Source organism: Dermacentor silvarum, chromosome 8 (genome assembly GCF_013339745.2).
Source record: "Dermacentor silvarum isolate Dsil-2018 chromosome 8, BIME_Dsil_1.4, whole genome shotgun sequence".
Lineage (NCBI taxonomy): Eukaryota > Metazoa > Arthropoda > Arachnida > Ixodida > Ixodidae > Dermacentor > Dermacentor silvarum.
In genome coordinates, this window is record NC_051161.1 from 111,258,437 (window position 1) to 111,268,289 (window position 9,853).

Below are 9,853 nucleotides of genomic sequence, written 5' to 3' on the forward strand. Positions count from 1 at the left end.
AGCAGCGGGTTTAGACAACAAACTGCCATTTACCGCGTTTTGCTCTGACCATTGGTTGGTGAGCTACTGCAGCCGAAGTGCGCACGTGTACAAGCTGTTTGTTGGATTAGTGCCAAAGTAACAAGGAAAGAGGATGTAGAAGAACGTGTGTGTGTGAAATTTTGCTACAAACTTGGCAAAATTTTCACAGAGACATTTGAATTGCCCAACCAAGCATATGGGGAAAACTGTATGAGTCGCACTCAGTGCTATGAGTAGTTTAAGCATTTTGAACAAGGCAGAATGTCGGTTGGTGACGATCCCAAGCCTGGACGACCTTCCACATTAACAGATGATGACCATGTCGAGAGAGTGGATTCGCTGTGATTCGTGGAAATCGTCGTTTAGCTGTTTGAGAACTAGCTGACGAAGTGGGCATCAGCATAGGATCATGGCATCCTATTGTGAATGACAAACTTGAGATGCATCGTGTCAGTGCAAAATTCGTGCCGCGTTTGTTGACTGTCGATCAGAAACACCTGTGTTGAAATAAGCTGGGAACTGCATGCCACTGGCAGAGATAATTAAAACTTCTGTAACATCACAACAGGCAATGAGACGTGGGTTTATGGCTCTGATATTGAAACAAAAGTGCAGTCGTCGCAGTGGGTGGGCGAACAGTCTTCTCGTCCAAGAAAGCACGCAAGAGTCAGCAAAAAAATTAAGGTAATGGTGGTGGTTTCCGACTGGAAAGATATAGTCCATCAGGAATTTGTACCACGTGGTGAGATGGTAAACAAGGCGGTCTACCAAGGAATTATAGCGCGTTTGTGGGATGCTGTGTCCAGTAGGAAGCCTGAATTGTGGGAAACCCAGACTTAATTGTTGCAACATGACAATGACCTAGTTCACGCGTCTCTCCTTGTCTGCGGCTATCTAGCAAAACATCACACTCTCGTGCCCCATCCACCGTACTTTCCAGACCTAGCCCAAGAAGCCTTTTTCCTGTTTCCCGAACTTAAAATCACGTTGAAAGGACGTCGTTTCCAACCCATAAAAGAAATTTCAAGACAATGCGACACGAGACCTACGCGCCATCCCAGAAAAAGTGTTCCAGGAGGCTTTCAAAAAATGGATGAGATGATAGGAACAATGTATTGCCAGAAGAGGGGACTACTTTGAAGGGGCCATGCATAAAATGTTGTACAATAAGCAATAAAGATGTTAAAGCAAAAGTTTGGTTTCTTTTCGAACACACCTTGTACGTATTTGAATTGAAGAACTCTTTTGGGAGCCAAGCAACATAAAAAATCTTTTGTCTTGCGGATCACACTCTGTATACATGCCGCAGTGGTTGGGTGAATGAAGAGAGATCCAAGTGAAGTTTTTTATGAATACATTGTTAACAAGATAAAAAAAACATTTTTAAATATGTGTTTCATTTTGACATAATTGCTCCGTCATCACAAACACATTAGATATCATTTATATATATTCAGAGTTATTTGTCCTGATGACTCCTGGGCCTCCAGGTGACCGTCGTACCTGGAAGGAAAAAGAAATGCCACTCAATGTTAGATGATTCCAAAAACTGCATCACCTTGGCCCTCTTAGGGCTATGTTTGTTCAATAGTTGTTCGAGGCCAATAGAGTAGTGATCTTGCAAGAAACAGATCTCAATGTTAACCATAAACTTCTGAGACTGCGAGATAATGATCCGAGGTCTTTTATTTGACTGCCCTCATTTTGGTGTGGCTTAAAAACCACACTTGACTGCACTGAATTGCATCTTGTTGGCGGAGAGAATAATTGTTCAGACTGTGTTGAACACCCTTGCATTGCCCTGCTACTTGACATGTGGGTTGTTGCTGTAGTGCACAGCATTGCATTGATGTGCACACATTCTCTTCCTTTCTATTTTAAATCTAGGCTCTCCTGTTGCCTTTCATTCCCTTTATACCCCTTCCTCAGCACATTCACTCGTATTGATGCCGGTTAACCTGCCTGTCTTCCTATCTTTCTACCTCCTTTCTCCAAGAGCACGTGTCAGCATTATAAAACTAGGTGTCCATGATTTACTACAGAAAGCTGAACATTCCATATCACACACTTCACATGTGAATAACTCATAAGAGATTGTGAACGACATGCGAATGTGTCTGACCTTTGAATTTACAGCATTGTATTTGAAATTTCACTGGCATTATTAGCACTAAAGTTCATCCCTAATTACCTAATTAATCTGAATATAATGAGTGCATACACAGTGTAAACAAAGTAATCAAGCCATGACAATAGACGCAAACACATAATGCTCTGGCAAGCAACTAAAGAGAGAAACATACATACAGTTGCATTCTTCACGTTATGTACAAACACATTTCACATATACTTGGCCTCTTCGAAATCAACTCAATGTGCTTGGGCTTCTGGTTTATTTCACAGTCATATTTCCTCCCACTTGCAGGTAATTATTAATGGGCCCACATTGTCAGCTGGCTCTCGGGGGCACTCATTTATGTCCCTTACACTTACTGGAATTCAGTTGTACTTGCATTTACACTGGCCTAAACTCAGAGACTTACCACTGTTCTGAAATCAGCAGAAATTAGTGAGACGCTCTCGAATGTGTGTCTATCTCTAGTGATATTACAGCTCGTGTAAGTGCTTCAATGTTCTCCGCGTGCAAGAAATATTGTAAACACTTGTATCTTTCTGAGCCCCGCACCACTTTTGAGCTGGCAAAATATGAGCTTTTTCTTCGTGTGCTTCATCATAAGCATATATTTCCGCACTGCAGTGAACAGCCATTTTTGGCCTGATTTTCGCTTACCGGTGCGGTGGTCCACTCTAAAGTTCCAATGGAGAGCCCGGGGTTCTGCTTTCATGGGTGGCGTTCTTATTATTGTTGACGTCCCACTTTATTCCTGTATAGAAAAAAAAATTCAATTAAGCGAGAATAAAAAGAAAATGCAGAAATTTGATAACTCGAGAAGCATAAGCTCATAAGAAAGGTCTTATTAAGGCCTATTTTGGGGCTAGTGCGTACTTCATAGTCGCAAATCAACACAATATAGCAATCACCACACAAAAGTAAAATGTCCAACTTGTAATGTTCTTTTGCTTCTTTCATAGTTTTTTTAGCTATGCGTGCAGCGCTTTTATCTCACAAAATGATGTGTGGCATTATGGAACGACGCAAGTACTCAAAACCAGATTTTTCCGTCTGCTATAAAACTTGAATTTGCTACAATCGACGTGACATGTTGCGTTGTTGAAATTTTGCCAGTTGCATAGAACTTCGGCCCTTCGACAAGTAACGAGTGTACTGCTTATCTCCAAGTAATTATGTGGCAAATCCTGCGGCTAGTGCAAACCGTCACTTCGGAGCTGCTGCGTCGTCGGAGTTATTTGATTACGGTCGCGTCACGCAAGCTTCGTGCTAAATTGGGCTTTGAATTTTAGTGAACTGGACGCATTAAATAGGAAAGCCAGAAATCTACGCAAACCGACACACTACACAGAGGAAAGTGCGTAACACACCAGAAAATTTTTTCAAAATATAACCGTCGTTTGACGAACTGCAACTACGAAATGCAATGAATTAATCACGCAAAGCCCACGAAAGGAATTTAAAAAAGGCACATTTCATGGTTAGAACGCTACACGCGATTACCAGCGCCGTTATAAAACGCAAGCCCTAACGAAAATTCGCGCATGAAGTTTCAACAAATGGACACCTGACTACGCAAGAAAAAAAAATCGCCTGCAATCATACATTAGGGGGAAAACTAAACGGAGCTACGCCTGCAGTTATAACTACTTCACACATCAAAACTTATAAAAAGCGTGTTCGCATTAGTACTACACGTTCAGATGTTTAAATCACTGACATTCGTTATCTGCTGGCTCATAATAATGCAATGGTAGAAATCAAGCATTTAGTAAGCGTAGTGTAGAGGAAACAAAAATCGCCCTACCAAATAGGCACAGGTTCGCAGCTCTACAGCACGCACTCCTGGGCCCTCCGATCCAGCGCACATGGCGGCCCGCCGCCGCTGATCGCCCGTGTGGCCGTCGTACTCACGAGTTGTCGAAGTTGCACTGCTTTTTTGCAATTTCCGGTAACAACGGTGGATTTGAACATCACTGACATCACCGAGAGCGTTCACCGACGCGGCCAGATCACTTCACAACACGAACACAGTCGCATAACGTCGCCGGTACAAAGATATGACGATAATTACCGCCGAAAACAATCGCCTCGCACGCCGCCATACGCCATGTTCTCGCTCCTTCCCGGTCCGGTCGGCGCAGCCTTTCCTCCTCCTCCGCCATCAAAGCAAAGCGGAGGCGTCGACTTGTTTCTCTTCGTTCTCTCCTTTTGCATTTCGCTTTACTTTCTCCCTCAAAGCATAACCCTCACTGCTCCTTACAGCTTTTGCTTTGTAACGCTCTCCCAACGCTTCGGCGCGCTTTTTGCGCGCCAAATTTGCAAGGCTGCATATAAGCGTTGCGTCCGCTCGCGGCCGCATATAGCGGGCCTAGCCTGCCGCCGCAGCCATTGTCACGCATAATATTGCTAGAAAGTCCGTTGATATGCAGTACTTTACGCTGGAACGAAAATATACCGCATATGTGCCGGACATTATACGGTATTTGACTAAGAGTGTAAGGACCGATGCCGATCCAGGTCACTGGCGGGATCCAGGTGCAGGTCCCGGGGAAGACAGGCAAACCTGGCTATGACGCCTAAGGTGAGCTGGTCAGATGCGGTTAAAGGGCCGCGCCCTGGGAAACCTGAGGGGACTGCACATAATTCTAATAATACTAACGAAATAGCTGAGATGAAGAAACAGAATGCACAATTGAGGGAACTAATTGCACCGTTCACGAAGGACATTCATGAGCTTAAGAGGGAGAAAAATCAGGCAAACAAACAAACGCGATCCCCGAGCCCCGGGAGACTGGAGGCAATTGAAGAAACTAGAATGGAAGGGGATAATACTCCACGTCCACCCAAGAGAAAGGCGACCAGGACACAGCTATGGTTCAAACCCAGAACTTCAACCAGGCAATTTTCAACCAGCAGAAGGTGGCTAACTAACTGGAAGAAGCTACCAGCAATCTTTCGCTGGCAATCTCGGTGATCTTGAGAAGGCTAGATAAAATGGAGGCCAATATGGCCGAAATTAATACTAGGATAACAGAACTTATCCCGAGAAGAGCCCCATCGCCTCTAATCAGCAACACTCCTGCGATCAGCTCGGCAGGGAATCCACAAAATTTACAAGCAGCTGGAAATTCCAGCACTGCTAACATTGTTTTAAGAGCGCCCTCCTTCCTTCCGCCACCCTCCGTGGTGACCCCACCGTAAGATGGGAAAGCGTGAGAAAAGAGACCTTATCATATGGCAGTGGAATTGCAGGAGCTACGAATCCAAAAAGGCCGTCCGGCAACAATACCTTAGAAACAAGACTAAACCGGACGTTATGATTCTTCAGGAAACACATGGACTCAGGACGTTATGCTCAGGACGTTATGCTGCAAATCAAGCAGCAAGTACTAGACAGTAAAACGAGGTCCACCAGAACTATATTAGGGTTGGATCTCAAGAAAAAATTCGACAAAGCAGCACATTCGGCCGTACTCAGTCAGGTCAGCCACCTAAACCTAGGAGAAAGGGCGTAAAATTACATCTGAGACTTTCTAACGAATAGGAAGGCTACCCTCGCGATGGGGGAGCTCAAGTCGGAGGTGAGGGACATGGGCAGTTCGGGCACGCCTCAGGGCTCCGTGATATCGTCCATGCTCTTTAACCTCATTATGATAGGATTGCAGGAAAAGCTCGAAGACATCGAAGGAATCAATCACTCCTTGTACGCGGATGACATTACTATATGGATCTCGCAAGGCAGTGATGGAGAGATAGAACAGAAATTACAGGAAGTGGTATGTAAAGTGGAGGAGTACCTTACAGGCACGGGGCTTGAATGCTCTCCAGTGAAATCGGAGTTTCTTTACAGACATACCCTCAAGGGCAGGCCGCCCAAGGGGTACATCAAAGAGAGAGAGTACGAAGAGATACAGATTCGTACGAAGAATGGTGGGGCCATTCCCATCGTTAAACGAATTAGAGTCTACGGACTCAATATTAAGTTGAAAGGAAATAACGGCGAAACCCTTAGAAAGCTCGTGACCAAGGTCACTAACGCTATTAGGCTGCTTAGCAAAATCACGAACAAGTATCAGGGAATGAAGGAGGCTAGCATTATTACGCTCATTCAATCTTTTGCAATAAGCCACATCATTTACGTAGCTGCGTACCTTAACTGGTACAAGGCAGAAAAGGACAAAATCAATACGCTCATAAGGAAAGCTTTCAAGCAGGCCCTAGGCTTGCCCGGCAGCACCAGTAAAGAGATATTATTGCAGCTGGGCATGCATAACACCTTAGAAGAATTTATTGAAGCTCAGCAGACAGCTCAGCTGGAAAGACTCGCCAGCAGCCGGACTGGCAGAAGTATACTCGATAAATTACGAATAAATTACCATAACCAGCAAAGACCCAAGGTTACGTTGGCCAGAGAGATCAGGAGGAGGATTAAAATCCCCAATTTACCCAAAAATATGCACCCGGAGTTCAATCAGGGCAGGACAACGAGAAGAGCTAAAACTCTACTCAAAGCCTATGGCAATGATGAGGAAGCGCTGTTTGTTCGTGGGCGCCGTGAAATATTCTAATCACCAAGCATTTACAGCAGTAGCAATTAATACAAAGCAAGAAAGCGCACGCACGCGTTCAATCAAAACCAGTGTCTCTGAAGTTGTGGAGGAGGTTGCCATTGCTCTGGCTATCGTTTCTCCCAAATATAGAGACATTATTAGCGACTCTCAATCGGCTATATGAAATTATGCCCGAGAACGGATATCAGTTGAAGCTGCAAAAATTCTAAACAGTGAAACCAAACATATATCATATGAGGAATGTTACGACAAGGAAATCATCTGGTTCCCAGCCCATACAGACTGTAAATCCACCGCCAACCCAAACCTTAACGAGTTTGCCCATCGTGTTGCGCGAGGACTCTTAACCGCGCTTAACTAGGGGGGGGCTCTGGCCGAGGAGGAGATGGAACGGATGGATAGGGCTAGACTTTTCTTATTCAGTGACATTACCCAATTCTACAGAAAGTCGAGGTGTATATATCCACCTCATAACCCAAAATTAAACAGGTCTCAGGCGGTTGACTGGAGGCGACTTCAAACCAGAACTTACATGAAACCGGTACATTTTAACCGCATGTTTCCCGATTTATACCCTGAGGCCAAATGTAAGTTATGTAATGATAGAGGAGCCACCCCAGAGCACATACTCTGAGATTGTGAAATAGTTTAGAGGAGAAGTGCAGTCCCCCCGAATGAACTAAGGGCGCGGTGGAGAACCGCACTGACTAGCTCTGATCTTCAGGACCGACTTTGTGCCATTCAGCAAGCTCGGGAAGCTACCGAGAGACAGGGTCTCTCTGGGCCCCCGGCGCGGCCTAGACCCAGGCCATCAATATGAAGGATATTTATTAAAGTTGACTCACTCACTCACTTCTAGTTCATTTTCCTTACCCCATGGCAACAAAAGTACGCGCGATAGCTACATTGCTTATGTCCAGTCGAACTACAATAAACTAGAGCACTTTCTAAAGTGAAGCTCACCTCATCGTTATAGAAGGTTGCGCTGGACACTGAACACTTGGAAAACGGCAATGTGCTGAAGCTGGTAGTACACGCATGTCAACGAGGTTAGCCTACAGGTCTGATAGCTTCCTACTTTACGCTTGCCACTACGAATACAAAATTATGGTGCTCAATTTTGTTATTAAACTGTAGTGCGTAGTACGTAGTGCTGTGGCTACGCCGCAGCACTACGTACTGCATTATATTAATTAAGCTTCATAGTACGGAGTCACAATATAGTAACAGCGCGAGACACAGGACGAGAAAGTAGACGACATCCATGTCTGTTAGAATGCTATGATGCTACATACACAACTGACTGCTGCTCCTAAAAAAAATTAGGTGTGCCTTTCTACATTTTTAGAAAGGAAGTCTATACCTTACAGCACACGCGACGCGATGCAGGAACCAGGCTAGGGCATAAATTGTACTTTACAACACAGATTCCATTCGACGTTCAATAATCCCAGGCAGATCATTTGCAATTCCTTCGGGGGCAGATATCAGCTTTCGGGTTGCTGCTTGCTGCTGTGTTATGTACAAGAATATGGCTAGAAGCTGGCGCCACTTATGCTCAATTATGCGCCACATACACACATCAGTTCTTTAGAAGCGGACGCAAAGCACGGTAGCGCAAAAGCCTCACTAAGTAAATTCTAGAGTTTTACGTGTCAAAACCACACTATGATTAAAAGGCACGCCGTACACGGGGTGTCCGGATTAATTTTAGCAACCTGGCGTTCTTCAACGCGTACCCAAAGCACAGTGCACGGGCGTTTTTTTTTTTTTTTTTTACATTTCGCCCCTATCGAAATGTAGCAGCGGTGGCTTGGATTTGATCCCGCGACCTCGTGCTTAACAAAGCGCCGCTGTTGTCACTAAGCAACCACGGCAGTTAGTCTCGCAGCGATGACATGGCCATCTAGTTCTTCTAGTAACCTTAGCATGGCCAAGAAATGCCATAAGCCACAACAATATACGCCGTGAAAATAGATGAGTGCTACGAAAAAATGTGGTGAACTGACGGGAACAGGAGACAGTCGAGCATAAGCCTAGTGAAACTTAGCCTAACCTAGCAAAAACACGGCATAACATAGGAAAACCTAGCAAAACCTACAAAAAATTTGCAAAATCTAGCAAAACTTAGCAAAACTTTACAAAGCTCAGCAACACCCAGCAAAACATAGCAAAATCTAGCAAAACTTAGCAAAAGACTTTGTAAAACTACAAGAACTCCATGATAGTCGCTTCGCCGTTGTTAAGCCTTGCGCGTCTTAGCGCAGGCTTTTTCAATTTTTTTGCTCTTTCTTTGTTTTTTATGAACTCGCGAGTTTTGCGGCGCACCGCGCTGACGACATCAACCCGACTTTAGCTGCACTGTGACTACGGAAGTGCTCGCCGTCAGCTCTCGTTAGTGTCACGATGGAGTACTTCGCTTCACCACTCCTAGAAGACGGTGCAGGATACTGGACACTAGGGAGCCTACATGCAGAACAGTGTTGCATGTAGTTTCACCTGCTAGGCACTTCCGTTACATCCGCTGCCGGAAGTCAGTCGTGAAACCCGGGATACAACACTTTCGTGTTAAAAAAAACCACGGGATAGTCATTGCACATTACTTAATGTCAGGACGCGCCGTGGTTGCTTAGTGGCTATGGTATCCCGCTGCGAAGCACGAGGTCGCGGGATGAAATGCCGGCCACTGTGACCGAATTTCGATGGCGGCGAAATGCAATAACACCTGTGTACTTAGATTTACGTGCACGTTAAAACACCGCAGGAGGTCAAAATTAATCCGCACATCCCACTACAGCGTCCGTTATAATGAGATTGTTATTTTGGCAGGTAATACTCCATAACATAATTTAATAAGTTTATCGTTGTGCCCAAATTAACTTTATACTGGTATTTTTCATTGCGTTTTACGTGTCAGAGCCACGCCCTAAGGGAGAGCTCCAAATTCAAGAAAAAAAAGGACAAAGGTTTGGATAGTTTTAGCTCTGACGGGGTTGTGCAAAACGCACGTGTACTGTGCACTGGGTGCACGTGAAAGCACACAGGCGGTGAAAATGCGCGTTAAAGTCCACCACTGCCACGTGACTCATAATAATATGGTGGTATTGGCACATAAAGCTCCAGAATT

General features: G+C 44.9%; 1 long non-coding RNA gene across 1 annotated transcript; it reads right to left on the reverse strand.

Annotated features, from left to right (window-relative positions):
• Positions 1 to 960: 960 nt before the first annotated feature.
• LOC125947578 (uncharacterized) lies at positions 961 to 4,425 on the reverse strand. Its single transcript, XR_007468410.1, has 3 exons — positions 3,960 to 4,425; positions 2,813 to 2,906; positions 961 to 1,524 (listed from the first exon to the last, which is right to left on the reverse strand). It is a non-coding gene; the product is annotated as an uncharacterized LOC125947578 (long non-coding RNA).
• Between the last annotated feature and the right edge of the window lie 5,428 nt (positions 4,426 to 9,853).